The 21102-nt window shown below is 42.7% G+C and overlaps 1 protein-coding gene across 1 annotated transcript in view; it reads left to right on the top strand.

Moving 5' to 3' along the window:
• Positions 1–21102, top strand: part of NXPH1 (neurexophilin 1) — a 283763-nt gene that overhangs the window by 87524 nt on the left and 175137 nt on the right. The gene's annotated exons all lie outside the window — the stretch shown is intronic.

The raw sequence follows: 21102 nt of genomic DNA, 5'->3' as shown, positions 1-21102 counted from the left end.
TCCATTTTTATTTTTTATGGTGTATCTTTCGGTGGCCTCAAATCGATACTTGACGGGAGGAGGTGAGGCCACTCCACTATGTAGGAGGAGGAGTAGGACAAGGAGCCCATTGGAGTTGGATCCGTAGAGGTCCAACTTGTTCTGCTTGCCAAACATCATCGGGGGAAGGGGCTCTTTTTAGTCGGGAAATATGGTACCACGCAGGGTGTCCCAATAGTTTGGCAGCAGTGGGGGTGGTGAGGATTACAGTGTATGGTCCTGCCCAGCAAGGCTGGAGCAATCAAGGCTGAAGTTCTCTTAAAAGTACCTCGTCTCCTGGCTGAAGGATTGCTGCATCTTCTGGGTTGTTGGACGACATAGGTTGGGGTAGGAGCTGGTCTGCTTGTTCCCTGAGATGTCTCAACAGTGAAAAGTAAGGAAGGTAGGAGGCCAAAGGAGGGAGGTAGTGGGCAGGCCTGTGTTCAGTAAGAAGGGCCTGCCATACATTAGCTCAAATGTGCTTAGTCCAGCTGGTCCCCGGGGGAGCAACACGCAGTCCAGCGAGAGCAATGGGGAGAAGATTGGGTCACGAGAGCTTTACCTCTAGAGACAGCTTAGTTAGTTGGTCCTTTAAGAGACCGTTAGCCCTTTCAACTTTACCTGACGATTGGAGGTGATAGGGTATATGGAGGTTCCAGGTGATATTGAGAGCCTTGGCTGTTAGCTGAGTGACCCAGGAGATGAAGGCAGGTCCATTATCGGTTTGGAGTGAAGTGGGGAGCCCGAAACGAAGAACGATGTGTTCCACCAGCACCTGTGCCAGCACTGATGCAGTCTCTTGGTAGGAAGGGAAGGCCTCGATCCACCCTGAAAAGGTATCAGCCAGAACTAGTAAACACCGGAGCTTTTTATGCCTAGGCATATGGATGAAATTGACCTGCCAGTCTTGTCCGGGGATCGTTCCCCTCATCTGGCGGAGGACCATCCAGGTTTACAGAGCACCTTGAGACAAGACGCGATGACAAGTAGTGCAAGTCTGGTGCACCTGATCTATTGCCTTGCAGAGACTATAAGGGGCAAATATGGGGGAAAGAAACTGGTGCATGGCCTCCAGCCCAATGTGTAGAAACTGATGAATTTTGGATATGATATCCCTGCCTTGGGCTCGGGGGAGGGAAATTCATCCCCCTAGATATATCCATCCCTGATCTCCCACTGCCTCCCCTTGATGTAGAAGCAGTTGCCATTCATCTTCGGGGTATTGGGGCAATAGAGTGGGGGAAAGAAACAGCACAGAGGGTTGGCTAGACCTGGACAGTTAGTTAACTTTTGGGCCATGGCGTCTGCCAATGCATTACCCCTGGTTACTGGATTGTTTCCAGTCTGATGTTCCTTACAATGCATGATGGCCACCTCCTTGGGGTCGGGCTCTCTTGTGACAGGCCTGTAGCAGGTGGCTGATAGCCCTGCCATTGATGATTGGGGTTCCCTTAGTGGTAAGGAAGCCCCTTTCCTTCCAAATCGCAGCATGAGTGTGTGTAATTAGGAAGGCCATATTTAGAGTCAGTATAAATTGTGGCCCTCTTCCCGGCTGCCAGCTGTAATGCCCAGGTAAGAGCCACTAATTCGGCTTTCTGGGAGGTGGTCCCAGATGGGAGTAGGTTTGCTTCTATCACCTGTGACAGAGTCACCACTGCATAGGCCGCCCTTTGCACCCCATCACTCCCCTTCACCGAGCTTCCATCCACAATAAAAGTCAAATCAGGGTCCTTGAGGGGCACGTTGTGTAGGTCCTCTCTAGGTTTTCTAAGAGCCTCTACAATCTCTACACAGGAATGAGTGGGATGATTTGCCTGATCGCTGATGGGAAGCAAGCAGGCTAGGTTAAGGGGTGGAGAAACTTGTAGGGTTACCTGTGGATGTTCAATGAACAGAAGATGGAATTCCTGTAACCTTGAAGGACTCAAGGAGGCCAGGGATTTATGACTCAAAAGATCCTATAACCGGTGTGGGGAATACACAGTGATGGGCTGTTGGAGAGTTAATTTCAGGGCTTCTCAGGCCAGACTTCCCACAGATGCCAGGGCTCGGAGGCAAGGCTGCCACCCCTTGGTGGTGGTATCTAACTGTTTGGAGAGAAAGGCAATGGGACAGTACCCCGGCCCTGCTGGCTGTACTAGCACCCCAGTTGCCACCCCTGCCCTCTCTGCTGTATATAGGGTAAAGGGCTTAGTTAAGTTGGGGAACATCAATGGGGGTGATGAGACCAATGCATCCCGTAACTGATTGAAAGCAGAAGCTACTTCGGTGGGTGAAGTTAGCAGCCCAGTAGGAGTCTCTGTGGCAGCCGCATAGAGCAGTCTGGCCAGAAGGGCAAAGTTAGGCACCCAGTGTCTGAAAAATCCTACTAATCCTAGAAAGGATAATATCTCGGCTCCTGAAATAGGTGGCAAGAGAGCTTTAATTGCAGCCGCTTGGTCTGCTGTTAGGGCTCTAGTGGTGGGGGTTAGAGCCAGCCCGAGGTATGTAACCTGAGGTTGAGACAGCTGTGCTTTGGCAGGGGATACCCTGTATCCCATGTCTGCCAGGAAATTAAGAAGGGATGTGGTGCTTAGAACTGAGGTCTCCTTTGAGGGGCTGCAAAGTAAAAGATCATCCACATATTGGAGGAAAGTACTCTCGCCTGTTGAGTGTCACGAGAGGTCCTCCACCAGGGCCTGTCCAAAAAGATGGGGGCTATCTCTAAAACCTTGAGGTAGAACTGTCCAGGTTAATTGTCTAGACCGACCCGTGTCAGGGTCTTCCCACATGAAGGCAAATAGCCGATGCAAGCCTGAGTGGAGAGGTATAGTGAAAAAGGCATCTTTAAGGTCCAGTACAGTAAAATGAGAGGTACAGGAAGGGACCTGAGACAGAAGAGTATATGGGTTAGGCACTACTGGGTGTAAGCCTCGTTAATTATTTGGAGGTCCTGAACAAGGCGAAACGCTCCAGAAGGCTTTTTTACCAGCAAGATGGGAATATTGCATGGAGAGTTAGTTGGTACTAAAAGCCCCAGTGAGAGCAGACGATTAACAATAGGCTGTAGTCCCCTTTGGTGAGCCTGCAAAATAGGATATTGAGGCCGAGAAGGGAAGCGGGATGGGTCCTTAAGGCGTATTAAAACTGGGGTGTGGTGGGTTGCTACTACAGGGGTGGAGATGTCCCACATGACCTGACTGGATTGACAGCAGTCCAGGGAGTTGGGAGACTCAGGTCTCCGTCGACCAAAGCAATGAGGGAACTTCTGATGCCCTGTAAGTGTTCAAAAGGTGGGAGGGAAATAGGAGCTCTTACCTTAAAGAGCAAATTCCATCCTAACAGAGGGGTAGGACAGGCAGGCATGACTAGAAAGGAATGGGTAAATGGGATGCCTTGGAAGATGCAGGCCACTGGGCCCATCTCTAGAGGCCTGGAGAGGGTTCCCATCACCCCAACTACGGAGACCTTGGCAGGGTTCAAAGGCCCTTTAAAGGAGGGGAGAACAGAGTAGGTAGCCCCTGTGTCCACCAAGAAGGAGATGGGCTTACCCGCTACCCACAGCTTGGCCCTGGGCTTGGCAAGTATGATCAGGGTGTCCGAGTCCAGGCGTCTTCAATGTTCGAGGAGGCCCAGCAGGTCTGAAGGGTAGTTTTTTGAGGGGGTCTGCCCCCCATGGGGCTCTGCCACCAGAGGAGGACTACCCCCTAGTGGATAGTCTACTTTCCAATGACCTTGCTTACTGCAGCTGGGGCATGGTTTGGTCAGTCTGCGTGGTTGGTTGGGGCACTTCCATGCCCAGTGCCCTTCTTCGCCACACTGAAAGCAAGGGCCCAGAGGTTTGAGTCAATCTTCAGGGACACCCCGAAGATCTCTATGAGCTGGCCGCAGAGCAGCTGTTATGGCGCGAATCTGTTCCGCCATTTGGGCAGTTGACCTCTCTCACTCTCATCCTCTCGGGCATGAAAAACTTTAAATGCCATATCTACCAGTTCTCCTAGAGGGGTCTGGGGACCATCCTCAGCCTTGTTAAGCTTGTGCCTGATGTCAGGATCTGAGTTATAAAATGCATGGCCAGGAGAGAGGAACCTAATGCTGAGGCCAGGTCGATCTTAGTAAAAGCCCTTAGGGTTTCCTTTAGGCACTTGAGGAATTCTGATCCGTTTTCATCAGGCCTCTGGGTAATCTCTCTAAGCTTATCATAATTGATGGCCTTTTGAGCGGTTGAGTTCATACCCGCCAACAAGTAGTGAACCATGCGATCTCTGCATACCTTACCCTTGGGAGAATTATAATCCCACAGGGGTTCCTGTAGAGGAACAGCCTCTCTGCCCATAGATTCCTGTTCATCTGTGGCATGGGCCTCATTGGCACAGTGGTGTGCTGCCGCTGTGACACATATTCCTCCGGGGTTAGAGTGGATTGGAGGACTACATGTATATCGTGCCAGGTGAGCTTGTAAACTTGAGTGAGATATTTAAACTGTTTAGCGAACATTATGGGGTTGGAGGAGAAGGACCCCAATCGCTGTTACACTTGGGACAAGTCTGCCAGGGAAAAGGGAACATGAACTTGCACCACCCCTTCAGCCCCCACCACCTCCCTCAGAGGAGCCATCACATGAGCTTGAGACCGTTGTGACTTAGAGCGGGTTACAGGAGGGCTAGACCATTTGGGCATTAGCCATGGCGAGTAGGACGGTGATGGGTTTGAAGGAGGGGATGGAGGAGGTGACACTGGTAGTGGGGGATACAACTTGGGAATCGATGCAGAACTTGAAGGCTGGGGACCAGGATATGGGGAAGTTTTATCCATTTTTTCCAAAGTGAAGTTGGCACCGGTGGAGCAAGATGGCAGCACGACTAGAAGAGAAGGGGAACAAGATGGTGGAGAGACTGGAAGAGAAGAGGAGTAAGATGGCAGAGAGACTGGATGAGAAGGGGAACAAGATGGACATTGAGGAAGGGAGCTGGCCCCCGTGGTGGGCCTGGAGGAGTGGGAAGGCAGGTAGCTGAGATCCTCCCCTGAGTCTGTCAGAGAAGAGCCTCCCAGTAATAGGAGTGGTAGAGATCGGCGGTCCTTGTTGGAGGCCTGGGCCAACAAAACTTGGGAAGGAGTACACTTAACACACAGATGTGGGTGGGTGCGCAAAGTCCAAAAAGCTTGCACATATGGGATTTCACCCCATTTTCCACTCCGGTGGCAATAATTAGTCAAGTCAGTGAGGAGGCCAAAATCGAAAGTTCCCTCAGGGGCCAGCAAGATTGGTTGTCCGAGGGATACTGAGGCCTGGCCTGAGAACAAAGGAAGACTAGCTTCCATTTGCAAACTTCCCAGGACTGAGCCTCTGCTTTTGAGGGCTGGTTCCCCATGTCTGTGTCACTCCCTCCCAACTAATCCCGCTGAGAGGAGCGCCCAGTTTTCCAAGCGTGCCAAGTCAGGGGAGACGTCCTGGGAGCCTGGGTGAGGGACGTCTCCCACACTGCAGGGCCAGGGACGGGTTGGATGCCCTCAGAGGATGGGCTGGATGCCCCAACCTGAACGTAGCTACAATTTCGAATGGACCAGGTGAAAAGGAGTTAGGAAGGGAAACAGACTGGGTGAAACTGAGGGACTCACCAGAAAATAGTCCATGCAGCAGAGAGCAGGCTGAGGTCCTGGGTCAGGGAAGGAGGGGGCAGGGCCGCCGATGGCCAGTCGGGGTCCCACGCTCACGCTCTGTCCCGGGTTTTGGCACCAAATGTAACATAAATTCTAACTGAAATGAGCAGGTGTTGAGAGGCAACAAAAGGCCAGGCAGTTTATTTGAGCACAATTCCGGGTGAGGTTCACCAGTCTGCACAGACACAGGCCGGAGAAGTCGTGCCCAACCAGACAGGCAGAGAGTTTTTATAAGCACAGGGAAGGGAGGGGGAAGTGGGCCGTGTCAGGGGTATGTGGGAAATTTTTATTGGTTCAGGGTCAGGTGATGGACAGCCAGAGGTCTCCTCCTTCCGGATGGAGGGGGTCTGCAGCTGGGGTTTGTGGCAAGTCACGGGACTGGAATCCAGGAAGAGCTGTCCGTTCCTTCCTTATTTGGCACAAAGCTATTTGGTGCTGTCTTTGTTCTGCTTGCACTGTCCTCACTTTCCTCCCTCTGGTACTTCTGACCTTACAAGTGTTAATTGTCGCCAGGAGATATAAGAATAATCACTAAATGAGAAGGTAAGGTCAGTGAGTTTCCTTAAGCACAAGGAGGGATGCTCAGGGTGCATGGAAGTCTGGAGGGTATGGATAATTTGGGTATGTTGGAGACAGGGACAGGAGGAAAGATGTTCTGTGAAGATGGTTGTATGACACTGTGCTCCAGGACTTGCACAGCTGCGTGGGAGATCCTCAGTGTAGTACCCTGGCACTGCTGCCTTGAAAGGAAACCAGAGTTCTCACCTTGAAAATTAGAAACTTAAGCCTCCATGCCAATAGCTAGTTATTGTTTTTAGTTAAGAGGCTGTGTTTCAAAATGAGGGCTGCAATGCCTAGCTAACATTCAGGGTAGAGAATATCAGAGTCTATTATTTGGAGGAGAACAAGTCACGTTATAATTGAACAAAGACATAAGGACTTCTGGGCAACAGGAGGCCATTCTTGTTGAAATCAAAGTGACCAGTGTGAGTGTAGCTCTATCCCATGGTCCTACTCTCTGCTGGGCTAGCTTTCCAGAGGTGTGCAGTTTTGACAGCTCCAGTAGACTTCCCTTGCACAGAGTTTAGGGCTGTAAATCAGTTAGTTCACACAATTGAATGTGATGAGTAGTTATGCCACAATGTTGCCAAAAGTCTCACAGAAAATGTATCTAATTTATTTTATGTCATTAATATTGTTTTATTGAATATGCATTACTGATTTTATAGAGCAGACAATTCTTTGAGAGAGATGTTCAGAATTTGTATCAGCTCCAGCACCACTCTTTTAAAGCACAGAAGATGCTGGTAAGGGACTTAAAATGCAAGTTGGCATTTTGTGATTGTTAATTTTATTCCATTGTCATTTAAATTCATTTCCTCCTAGGTTACAGAAAACAAATTTTCCTATTTAAAGGCTGAATTTCCAGCTCAAACCTGGTCTCCTCAGCCTCTGTCTTCCATAAATGGCCAAAGTGGCACCAGCTGTTGCTTTCCACCTGGGTCCAGGTCCGGTGTGCACCCATCCCTCTGACAGTGAGTGTGATCCTACTGAGCCTCCAACTCAAATGCCTGGAGCCTCTGCAGAGCCTGCTGGGCATGTGTGGGACATCCCCTTGGAGAGGGTTATAGTTCAGTACAGGGCCTTGGCTTCGGGGGCAGGCAGACAGGCTGATGGACCTGGATTTCAATCTCGCCTCTCACATGTTAGCTGTGGGCAAATCCAGTTACTTCTGCTAGCTGAGTTTCCTCATCTGTAAAGTTAGAATAATGCAGGGATAGTAGCTGTGAGGATTATAAGACATGATGACTTTCCTGTAAAAGATAACAGGCACTCAGGAGGATTATTGCAGCTGAACTAACTGCCTGTGCTGGCAAGGTGCTGGGCTAGGACTTCGGGGGCTGCCCTGGGCCTGATTCAATGTCCATCTTGAGCCTTCTTCTTCTGGAGTTAAGGTAGAGAGCTTATTGCTGCCTCTGCCCATGATGCCTGGTAAAGGAACACTCGGACTTCCCTAGACCTTTGTGGTAGCTGCTTCTTAAGCCAGGGTCCTCCCAACCAAGGTACACCTGTATGAAAATCCCCAGAGTGGTTTTTTAAACCCCAGAATTGTATGAAAATAAGCTACTGATTTGATAAATATGACTATACACTTGCCCTTCAATGAGAATTAAGTACAATTTGCTCTATACAGGCATTTCCAAAACTGTGTGCCAGGAAATACTCTCTCAGGTGGTCTAAGTGCTTTTAGAAGGGAAAATAAGATTTTAAGGATTAAACATATCTGGGGAACCTTGAATTAAATAATTTTTTTCTTTTAGTTTTAGTATTCCTCAGAGTTTTTGTATTCAATTTGTACCATGACTCTCTAGAAGACTGTGTATAGAGGAGAAATGCAATAAATATTTGTTTCATGAATGAATGAATAAGTGAATGGTTGACTTAAACCTAGATTCTTCTTTCTGGATCATTTTGGAACCTTATCACCTTCCCTTTACCCCTCCATATGCAGGCTTGGACCTGATTTGCTTTCCTTCTCCATTAGCCACATATTTTTGCAGACCTGCATGCCCCTGTCCCAGTTCTCAGGTTGTGAGAGAAAACACCAGTGTTTCTGGTATGTTAAGGACTCAGGAAAGCTATTTCCATACTTGTGAGTTCTGTAGCATGGATGTAGTGACCCCAGTAATTCTCATTCAACATCCTCTTGAGGCCTGGCTCTTTTCCCTCTGGGATGCTAAACTTTTAAAAAGAGCACCCCAGGAAGGACTTATCTGTAGTAGGCAGTCTGCAAGGTCTGCTCCAGAGGCTCCCCTGTCCTGTCCTTCTCCTCCTTACTTACACAGACTTGGCATTTGCCCTTTGGAAGCCACAATATGGTTTGTTGGCTTATTCCCCTTACTCTTTGCCCAAATAAAGGGCCCTCTGAGAAAGCAAACACTGCCTCTGCTTTAGGGAGACAATGCAGACTGGTCTCAGCAGAGGTAAGGTACAGGTAAATGCACCATTCTGCTTAGATAACATGGGCTATCCTAACTTTTAATTCATGCTCTTCTAATATCAGCCACAACCACTATAGCAGTAATATCTTCCCTACAGTCATTTTCTGACAAAATTTCCAAAAGAAAGTGCATAGAATTTTCCTGCTATTTGAAATTCAACCAAACAGACCTAACAACTCTCTCCTTTGTCATTGATAGCTGGAGAAATAATGGCCATTGGGCATAAGGTGAGACCCTTTTGAGTGGCAGCTCTTTATTAGGCAGAGATTCTGGCTGGGGTCATTGCTGCCAGGGATCATTTATAGGTCTGTCACCTGGTGTTCAGAGTATCAGGGATTGAAGGCCTGATTCATGCATGAGGACTGGGCAATAGTCAGGGAGGAGAGAGCTCAGTGAAGCTCACATGGTCTTTGAGCTGCCTTCAAATCTCATCTTCATTGCATACTAGTGGTATTTCTGCTTCAACATCTTTTCCTTTTAGATAAAAGTAACAAGTGTCCTCATTGCAAAAATAACAGCAGGTATGGCTTTGGCAAACCGATACAGAACACAGGTCAAGTTCACCAAATTAGAAGGAGAGGACCTATGTGATCAGTTGAGACAAGGACTTAATTATTTATGCATTTGATGTGAGTTAGTACAGATGGCCCATACTTTTGGGTGAGACTTCTCTATGAGTCCTGAATGGACATATTTTCATGGACCCAGACTCTGGCCAGGGCAGAAACGGATTTGATGGATTAGCTGCAGCTTTAATGTATCTTCCAAATAGCTTATTCATATGCGATCCAACCTGAAATAGTTTGACAGACGTTTCTCCCTCCTAAAGAGGCCCACTTCTAGTAATTTAACAATATGGCAAAGAGATAAACACAGCTCGTTGTGCTTTTCAGTGGGAGAATTAGGGAAAAGAAAGAGCCCGGGCTGGAGGAATTGACTGGATGGATTTTGATCCCCTACTAATGGCCCATGATATGCTAACTATCTATTTCTAACTGATGGCTTGGTGGAGACTTTCCTGGGGAACAAATTCCCTCTGTGGGCTACTTTCTTTGCTTTAGTCTTCATTTTATAGCTGACAGAACTCACAAGGGTAGTTTTTTGACCCAGCTCCAAGAGCATGGTAACTGAAGCTTTGAATGAGAGAGGAGCTGTGGTGTGAAGGAGCAGTTTCATGTAGAGTGAACAGAGGCCAGGGGAGGGAGGGAGGCACAGCATCTCCTGCAAAGGGCCCTTCCTGCCCTGGAGGGGAGCTGGGAGGCCTGCGGCGGTGCCCAGCCAGCAGCAGACTGTGCCCTTCTCCCCAGGGCCCGGCGGCCTGCTGCGTGGCAGCCCTGTGGGGGCTGGAGCCAGAGGAGCACCCATGCTGCCTGTGGCTGGGGACTGCACATATTTCAGGAGGGGGTGGGATTTAGTCATGATTTTGGATTGCAGAAACACTTTTGTTTTCCAACAGATTGCATCCCATAAGTAAATAACACACACAGACACGTGCTTTGTTTTAACATGAAATCTGCACAGATGAACTGCAAGGCATGGAACGTACTGCATTGTTTTGATTTTAAGGCTCTTTGTCTGGAATGATGCCTCATTTGCATATGAAAAATATGTTCCTTTTTGCCGTGGTCTCCCTTTTCATTTTTCTTTCAAGGAACCGCTCCAGTAAGTTTGTACTTTGTTGATGAGTGGAGGGAGTAGCTTAGTGTCTGAAGTCAGGAAAATTGTACACACTTTGTTTAATATTTTAAGTGTATCTTGAAGTTGAGATATCTGTTTTTCTTATGCAGAGAAGACTTTGAAAGAAGAACAGAAGCTTACAAAACACAAGGGAATGGACTAGTTTTCTTTTGCTGCCATAACTAATTACTACAAACTGAGTTGTTCAAAACAACAGCCATCTGTAGGTCAGAACTTCAGCAGGTCAAGGCTGGATTTGTTTGCTTAGGGTCTCCAACACTGAAGGTCAGGGTGTCAGTTGGGGCTGCAGAGTCAGGGTTTTTCCAGATTCACTGTTTTTTTGGCAGAATTTAGCTCCTTGTAGATGTAGGACTGGTCCCTATTTTCTTGACTCATGGTCCCCCTTTTCATCAAGTCAACGATGGTGAATCGAACCTACTCGAACTTCGAATTTCTTTGACTTTTCTTTCCGTCACATCTCTCCAGCCTCCTTGGCCAAGAGAAAGCTCTGTTTTTAAAGGCTCATGTAATCACAGTGGGCTCATCCAAATAATCTCCTTATTTTAAACCACTGATTGATAACCTTAATTATATATGCAAACTCCTTTGACCATAAAAGGTTACATATTCATGGGTGTGGCACCAGAGGAGTCAAAATTCTGCCTCCTGCAGGGAGGGGAGAGGAGATGCAAGGCAGGAGGCATGGCACAAGCAAAGGTGTGCACGTGTATGTATACATAGGGGAAGGTAAAGAGAGAGATAGTTAGTATTTTTAGTATTTTTGCAATCATTAGCATGATTGTATTTTAGAAAGAACACTGGGGATGAAGAGACTAATTAGGAGTTATGATGGGGTCTACACTTGCCAACACCCATTCTTCATGCTGTTAAGAAAGAAAGAGCCTTGCTAGTAGAATAGTATGGTACTTAAATGGGAATTCACAGATCAGACAGACTATGTTCAACTCTTGGTTTTGAAATTTATTATATTTGTTACCTTGGTCAATTTATTTAATTCTGCTAAGCTTTAATTTTCTCATATGTATAATGAAGATAATAATACCTCGCTTATAGGGGTGTTGTGAGCTAGGGGATATCCTGGCATATAATTAGCAGTCAGTAAATGTTTATAATTTTTACTACTACCCCTTTCTTTCCCCATATCAGAAAAATAGTTCAAAGTAATTTGTATCAAGCTGGGAATGGTTTGAACTGAGTTTCTGTTCTCTCTCTTCCACCAGCTAGCTATGTGATCTTCCCTTCTTTGTGTCAGAGTTTTGTCACTTTTAAAACGAAGCTGATGTTAATTATGTTCATTATGTCAAAAGGAAGTTGGTAATATTACAGCACTTTGAAATAATCACTGATTATTTATGAAATACATGATCACCTAGAGGAAAATGATCCTGATTTCTTTTAGTTCATTCTTTCTCAGTCACCCTACTATCACCATTAATGGAAGAAAGACAAATTATTTCCTATGGGCCCATCATGCAATAGGATGTAGAGAAAACCAATCATCATGAAGAACATGTTGGAAATGGCCTTCCTGATGGATAGGCAGTCTCTGGCTTGCGAAAGAATGTCAGTTAAGAGGTGTAAAGAAAATCAAACTCCTCCCCAGATCTTTCTATCAATCCATAGCAAATTCCCCAAATACTAGTATTAGAGCTTTTCTTTCTTTTTTCTCAACATTAAGACCAAAAAAACGATGTGGTAGAATACAAAGAATATTGGACTCAAGGCAGGAAATCTGCATTCTAGTTTGGTTCTAGTACTACTTAGCCGTAAGTCCTGTATCCTTTCTGAAGCCCATTTGTGAATGACAGAGGCTGGTCTAGGATCATCTGTAAGGTCCATACTTCATCACGATCCTATGAACCAGACTGGTAAGACAGGATGGCTTTGTAAAATCTTTCACATTTCTTGTAAAAGTTGGGCAACCATTCTTGTGAGCTGCATATCTCAAGGAAGATCACTCTGAGGGGGCGGGCAGAAGAGGGGACTGCTGTAGGGTTTCTGCAGGCAACAGAGGAGACTGGCCTGGATGGGGTCCAAGCTGAGCCTGATGGGGCAGGACAGAGGAGGTGAGGCAGCAGAGAAGATGGTCTTTCGGGTGCGGTGAGGAGAAAGGGTGTCATGCACATTTTCCCAGCCAGGCTGACAATCTTTGATTAGAGGGGTCATTTATTCAGATATCTTGTTTACACTATAAACTTACTAGCCTGTTTCCTGGGCTGATTGAGCTCTGTTGGTGAAAGCTTCATCTATAAATGAGGCTAATACTAATTTATTTGTCTGAAAGCACATAGTCAAGTTATACAGCTTTTTGAGGCACATTTAGCAATTAAGTATAATTATCCAGGGCTGTACATTGTCTTACTTGCCTCCAAAGAAGACAAATAATTTAATCTAAGGTTTTATAATATCATAGTTTGAGGAAAAACTGGAATGGAGATCACAAAATTTGATTTTGCTCTGAGCTCTGGCACGAAGCAGAGATGTGAACTTGGACATGCCGTAGCCCATCTGGGTCTCATCCCTTACTGGTACCTGCCCCACCAGTCAGTAGAGCTGTGTGAAGCTCTGCCCAGTGCTCTGTATGATGTGAAAGCTCCAGACTATATGCTATTATTTTTCCAGCCCTGACACAGTACTTGGAAAATCTGAAACAGCCCAAAATAGCTACTGAATGAATGAATGAAGAAGAAAAGGGCGTTGTGAAGTTTAAAAAATAAGTCAATGCCTGAAGTGCCACATAAGAGTAAGTTACACTCTGTTGAATGAAGCAACAGTTTTCACACATACAGCAATATTGTAGAAAAATCCTTAAGCCCTAAACATCTCTTCTTACCCAAATGAGGTGGATGGTATGATTGTTAGTGTGTTAACTTATATCAGCGATATCTTCCCTGACCACCCTGTCTAAAGTAGAACTCCTTCCGATTGCTCTCTACCCTTTGCCTTTATTTTCCATATTAGCATTTACTATCATCTGACAAGTCTGTTTTGCCTTGTTTATTATCTGACTCTCCCCACTGAATGAAGTACGTCCTTTGCGTGTTTTGTCTTTTCTCACTACTGTACACTGCCTTGTAGAATGGCACATGACATACAGTAGGCAGAAGAAAGATGACAGATGTGTGTCTTTTGGGGATAGTTCAACTGTGACAATGACTTTTGTTAAATGATGAAGCCCTTGTCACTGTATCTGCCATTACTTAAAAGCCGTAATATATTATTATATCTAGTTGAAAAGCAGTAGCAGTAATTTTTCTGGGTGGCTCATAGTAGGCATCCTTGAACACATACGGATCTCATGACCAGGACCTGGAAGCTGTTTGTCTATAATCATTTGTACCCTTAGGGGTGGTCAGAATAATTGCTTCCCGGATGGAGGTGCCTTCACTCCCGACAGCTGCAGAGGTATCTGTTAGGAGCAACACCAATAATTCTGCTCTCTGCCCCATAAAAAATTAATAGCCATAAAAGTCAAATTGGCTTCCTCACTAGCAAATGAACTTTACTACCCGCTTTAGCTTACAGACTCTTAGTAACCAATATATAAAAAAACCAACCAGGGAAGGATATTTTCCTGCTTTATAGGCTTTAAAAAAACCATTTAATTCAATCTGGCACCCAGGCTGAATGTAAAATAGCTGCAAAGCAGTATTGATGAGACAACACATGCTATCATTAAATCTATGTATCAATCCATCAAGTGTAAGATAAAAATCAATCACATGCAAACAGACACCTTTAGGTGGGAAAAAAAGGTTAGGTGTTTGCTACAGCCCTGCTCCGAAACTGTATCCTTTTGGCTTCTTCTTTGAACAGTATTCTCACCTGCTATAAGATGATGATCTCTTGGTGTTTTCTGAGCACCTGTTTTGCGCAGGGCTCGATTAAAATTTAAGAGTTTTTTTTAGCTTACATTGAGGTTTTGAAGTTAGCCTTCTCTGGAAAAATGATAGAAAGTAACTTTCCCATGTAGATCACTGTGTAGCAAAGAGCCATGACCTGGGGCCTGAAATCCACCTGGGTAAAGTGTTAAACTTGCAGATTCTTGGGCCCCATTACAGAGATTCTGATTTTACTGCTGGTGGTTCCAGTGCCATACTTGAATAAACAGTGTCGTTTGCAGCCATAAGCCCTGGGTAAGAATCCAAGCTATATCACTCACAAGTTCTATGGCCTGGGGCAAGATAATGAATCTTTTCTAAACTTCAGTTTTCTCATTTGTAATTCAAGTTTATGGATGATAAAGTATTCTGGATACATTCTCATTTAATCCTGCTTTATGGGATGGTGTAGGAGTAAATGAGGCAATATATGTAAAACATTTAGCTTGGAGTCTGAGAAATACTGTACGATTGCCACTGCCAGCAGCTCCGATGTACTGAGCTTCCTGTCTGAGGGGCATTGTTCTAAGGTCTTTGCACATTTCACTCTTAAATCTCAGGTAGGTGCTGCTATCATGCCCGCTTTTATATAATGGAGAAAACTGAGGCACATGGAGGTTAAGTAACCTGTTTTAGATCACAGAGTAGCAAAGTGGTAGAGCAAAGACAGATTCCAGTCCTCTGTGATGTCAGACCCCACATACTTTATCTGCTCTTATTACTTATTTTCATCTGGAGCCTGCCTATCTCTTTTTTCTAGCTTTACATCTGGTCATTATCAACCGCATATTGGAGTCATCTTCCTGATTAATCTGTTGTTGACCTATATATTGTGGCATCAATACATTTATTGGTGAGGTGGAACTCAACATATACCTTCAAAGATAAGAACCCACCTCATAGAACTTAGGAAATACAAATAATCTGCTACTTTTATGTATATAGTCAACATTAGGTGACAAATCAGAAGAGTTGGCACAGGTTTTTTGGTTCAGGGTAGTAAGCATCCTCAAGAGGAATCAGAACATATTTAAAAACCAAATTGAAAATTTTGTATTGTGTCTGGTTACCTGTGACTAGTGAGATTGTGGGTAATTTCTTTACTTCTTTAGAATGTTTGCCTTTTCTGAGTTTTGTCCCACAGTGAGCTTACAGTACTTCTATAATTAGAAAAAAAATGTCTTTTCCTCAAATAAAAAGCAAATTAATTGCAAACAGAATCTCACAGCATTCGTCTTGTATTTCTTCAGGCTGCTGCTCACTCCCAGACATGCATCCTGGCCACCTCCATAGGACACTGGGAGAAAAGCTGATCAACATTTTGGTGCCAATGGGAGGAAAGAAGGGCTGATGAGAGAGGGAGTATTTTTAAACTCTGTGAGCTCTGTTAGAAGTATGCCTCAGTTCACTGACCTTGAAAATTAACCTAGGGTAACCAGAAGACTAAGCCCCAGAATAAACAAGCAAGAAAATTCATTTCTAATTTTGATCAAGTGTTAACAACATGTTGTGTTTCCATGATGCTGAAACTTATTAATTTAATGAAAAACAGCATCAGTAAAGCCATTGGAAACACAAAAATCAATAGGGGTGTTGTTTTATAGACCAAACTATGACTTTATAGATGGAATTTCTTTACTGTTCATGTATTTGTTTAGTTGCCATTTGACATAGTTAGCAGTCACACTGGATCCTGAACAGAGAATAATTATTAAAATACCACATCAAAATAGGAAATGTGATGAAAAGGCTCTAGTACCTTTCAGGGCAATAAACAAACCATTGGAAATATTCCAATTTCTAATAAAGTCATTGCTAAATTTTTGTTTGATAGCACAGTGCAATCCATTTATTACTAGGTCAGAAGCCTTTGGGTATAAAGAAATTGTGAACTGTGTAGAATGATCCTCCACACCAATAGTAATCTCCCAGCCACCCTGATGCCATTAAGCTATGTATAATAAGAGTTTCTTGGTAGCTAATGGGAAAGGAGGCTCTGAAACTAAGGTATTTCATAATATTTTATATAAAAGCAGAATTCTAAAATGGGAAGATCTAAGTTCTTGAGAATGTGGATAGGAAAATTTTCTTATTTGTATAAGCCAAACAAGAGATGCTACAAGATAATGGTATCTTACATTTATAAATTATGATATTCTCAGATATTTGATGTGCTTTCAGATCTGTTTTTTTACTTCATTCCTGTCACAGCTATGTGACAGGCAGGCATTTTCACTCCAGATTGATGAAGAGACTAAGGCATGGTTAAGTCAGTTGCTCAGAGTTACTGGTAGGGTTTAAGCTACAACAGAGGCCATTATATACTTCCCACATTGGGGCTTCCTCACATGCTACTTTTTTTCTGTCTAGAGACTTTGTTGTCATGGCACAAAAATATCTGTATGAACAATAAAACAAACAAATAAACAAACAAAAAGAAAAAAACCTAGTACGAAGTTTGCTTTGCCTACATAACATTTAATATGGAAACATGCCCAGAGCAATAAATAGAAATAAGAGTGTTCCAGAAAGTTTGGGCATTGGCTATTATTTGTCTGCTTGTCCAGATGCTGTGGCATCATTTATCCGCAGTTGAAGTTAAGATATGGACAGACATAGAGATGCACAGCAAAGAGCATTTGAATTAAATTATGTATTTTATAGTAGTTGTGATTTAAGTTTGATTATAGCTAGATGTTTGTCACCTTTAGGTTTGTACCACAAAAGCAATCAGTGGAAATAATGAAGACATATTTAAAGAGATATATATATATATATATATATATATATATATATATATATATATATATATACACACACACACACATATATATATATGTATAGCTATATATATAAAATGGAATCTCAAGTTTCACTTTTGGAAAATGTACTAAAACAGTTTTTCAATTTAAGCTCCTGTGATATGTTGCTGGTTACCCTTGGGTATTAACAGAAAAAGAGAGTGAAAGGAGGTGAGTGCGATTCCTATTATATAATCCTGATGTAGATATATGACAGTACTGTATTGGTGACTGAGATTGACTGGGACACAGCACAGAAAAAACAAAAATAAGAACAAATCATGACCCGGCTCACATGGTGCTTAGAGTTTGGTGGGTGAAAGAAAAACAAATATATGCCATTTCAGGTGGTAGTAAATATTAGGCTGGAAAATAAACAGAGGTAAAAAGAAACAGTGACAGGGGTGCCCTTTCATATAGGGTGGTCAGGCAAAGTAAAACTTTTAATTTTTTTGACAAGGTAAAATTTTAATAATATATTTCAATCACTTTATGATTATGTAAAAAGGCTGAGTTGTTGAGAACTAGTAGACATGAAAAGGTTTGGAAATATGTGCTGGCAAAGTCATGTCATGTTCATCTTTTGTCTGCTATGCTTCTTCCTCTCCTGGAAGCTTCTCCTTTGCTCCCATGTCCCACTCAGCTCTCCCTTTTACCTAGGTGATTCTGGGTAAACTTCCATTTATCCTTCAGGTCTCAACTTAGATGATCCCTTGCTCAGACAGGCATTGTCTTTTCAATTCTCCCTAAACACTTTAGACTTCTACTTTTGTAATAGTAATCCCACTTGTATTTGTGTGTTTAATGTCAGTCTATCCCAATTGACCGAATTACTAGACTGTTAAGGTCTTGCTACTCTGTTGACTTTTGCATTTTCTTCCTCTATCACTGTAAATGTGGAGATTTTGATGAAAAAGTCAGAGTTTTTTGGGGGTATTAGACTCATATGTATAAATTCATATAATATAGAAAGTTTGAAGTTCAGTTCTAATCACATATTAAAGGAATCAAAGATTGGTGAATGAATTCACAGTAAGTGGATTCTAGGGTGATAAGAAAATAGTTTTAAGATTATTTCTATTTTTGCATTGTGAAGATTACACTTTTACCCCAAACAACCAAAGATGGACAAAATGTGTGAAAGAAGAAATTTAAAGACACTAGACATGATATTCTAGGCCATAAAACAGTTTCAATTGCAAGACAGCATTGTGAATATCTAACTATCAAAGCACTTTTGTGCTGCTGTTTTTTGCTTTTCTAAAGACCCATAGCATGTAACATATTCTTGTAACTGAAATCATGATGGTCTTTTTGCTAGTAGGTTGTGGGTGACTAGGGTTGTGAGTTGTACCTTCTTGAGACTATCTGGAAAAGCACTTAAGATCACTTATAAACTACAGAAAGGAGGCTATTATGACCACAGGGTAGACTTAAAAAGGGATTAACATCATCCAGTTAGCTTGTTTATATATATATTTATTTATTTTGATATTGTTAACATACAATTACTTGAACATTATGGTTACTAGACTCCCCCTATTATCAAGTCCCCCCCGCAACATACCCCACTACAATCATGTCCATCAGTGTAGTAAGATGCTGTAGAATCATTACTTGTCTCTCTGTATATACTGCCTTTCCCGTGTCCTCCATCCCCTGCTACATTACGTGTGCTAATCATAATGCTCCTTTTCAGTTAGCTTGTTTTTAAAGACATTCTGCTTGTTAGGTAGAAAATGCATTGTGGGGGGCCAAAGTGGAAGGAGAGAGACTATTTAGGAAGGTATATTAATAGCCAAGACAAGAGAATAGGGTTGCTTGGAATAGAGTTGTGGAAATGAAGGAGAGAAGGGGACATATTTGAGATATATTTTGGAAATGGGCCCAAGAGGATGTATTTTGTGGATTGGATACAAAGTTTCAGGGAGCTAAAAATGTCTGCTGATTATTTCCACAAGTAATAGGCTGAATGGTGGTGCCCTTTACTGAGATGGTGAAATTTAGATAGTGGGTGAATGAAATTGAGAGCTCCATTATGGCTACTTCAAATTCCAGATACCCAATTATATATTCAATTCTTTTTTGGGACCAACTTAGAAAATTATTACATTTATTATAATTTGTTATTCTTTTTTACTGTGAGGGATATAAAACTTCTAAGTTTCTTCTAAGGATAGAAAGCTTTTTTCTGTTTCATATTCCTTGTATTTCTAGAGTCTCTCAATTAGCTGAATAAATGAATAGTTGATGGTAGGGATTTCCACATTGCCTACTCTTTACCCACTTATTTGTCTCTTTTTCTTGGCAATGGATGTTGAGAATCTAGCCAACATTCATGTCATGGATGAGTTTAATAAATAGTACCTATCCTAATATCTGCTCCCACCTCCCCCAACACTTACTAAACCCAACATTTGCTAAGTGGTGAAAGTTATCCACATTGCCCACACAGAAGTTATTACATGCACTTGAAGGACAGGACAGTCCGGACACTGCTAGTCATGGCAGATGATGACATCGATTCAAACACTGACATGGGAAATACTGTCAGGGGAGTTCTGTTTGGATGTTAGAAGATGACAATAGTGCTTTAGGTCTAGACAGCGACCAGAATGGACTCATCAGGACGGTAGAGAGCCATTGGAGGGAGGCCGTTTCTCATCAGAATCTGAGAAAGGCGGTATTTGAAAATACTCCCTAGGTTTTCTTAATACCATACTGAGAACTACATTATAGACTCACTTTATTATTTTCATGGTTATAGTAAGAGCTGATATTCCCATATAAGGCTTAAAAAATATTAGTGGGATTGAGTCAGGTAATTTTAGGTATGGTAATAGATTTAAAGAATTCATTTGCACTGTGGGACTTCTGTTTCCATTAAAAATGGAGTAATGAGGCTGAACTTACACTTTTACCCCGAACAACCAAAGGTGGTCAAAATGTGTGAAAGAAGAAATTTGGAGACAGTGGACATAATATTCTAGGCAATAAAACAGTTTCAATAAATTTAAAAGGATTCTAGTCACTCAAAGCATATTCTCTGACCATTTTGGAAGTAAATTAGAAATCAATCAAATAGTCCATTTAGCAAATTAACGAATGAAATTATTTATGTTATACAACAATTCAAGTGAAAATATCCTTGGGTTTTAGGGGAAGACAAACCTCTCAGTTCCTACCCCTCAGGAGGAAAAATCACGTTAGAATGTATAAAAATGGCCAACATAGAAATATCATTTTATGTATTTGTTTACACTGGCACAATAATGTGTGTATAGAGGGAAATAAGAGTTATTCAGCAAATAAACGTGCTCTTGAGAAAAGAAATGACTTAAGAGACTTTGAGATCTAGAAGGTTTAATGCACGGAGTAATTTTATTTTCTTCTTGAATTGCATATATAGCTTAAAAATCAGTGAAACACATTCATCCAGACAGCATTTAAATAGGATTTAAACACCTTTGAACTATTTTTTTTTCCCGTCATGGATGTCCTGTGGGGGAGATAGACACTTTCAGATTGCTGCTACTCTACATGTATTCAGCTAACTCACTTATCTTTTATTTATTTTCAACACCTATACTGCTTTTATAGGACTCTTCATTGACTTCCAATTACATTTCATCTACTTCCACATCTGTGCCTTTGCTCATGTTGAAACTGCACACAAACACCTTTCCTGGCTTTTTCCATCTTGCATACCAAACCCCATCTACTTAAGTTCTCATCTTACCTGCTATGGGCTTTCCTACAACTATTCTGACCTGCCAGTAATATTCCTGTCTCTGAACTCCTTTAGAATGTCATACATAATCAAGACTAAGAAGTATAACACAGATTCCTATTCATTAATTTTTAATTTAGTGGATTTTAAACTATAGTATACATGATAATCACTTGGGAATGATAGTAATAATTCAGATTTTGGACCAAATCCTCAGAAATCCCAATCCAATAAAACTAGGGCATCAGAAATTTGTGTTTTACCAAAGATCCCAGGATATCCTGATGTGATGGTCTGCATATTACACATTGGGAAGAAAAAACCTCATCTCT

Source organism: Manis javanica, chromosome 6 (assembly GCF_040802235.1).
Source record: "Manis javanica isolate MJ-LG chromosome 6, MJ_LKY, whole genome shotgun sequence".
Classification (NCBI taxonomy): Eukaryota; Metazoa; Chordata; class Mammalia; order Pholidota; family Manidae; genus Manis; species Manis javanica.
The sequence above is the reverse complement of the archived record's forward strand: the minus strand, read 5'-3'. Positions and strand labels throughout refer to the sequence as shown.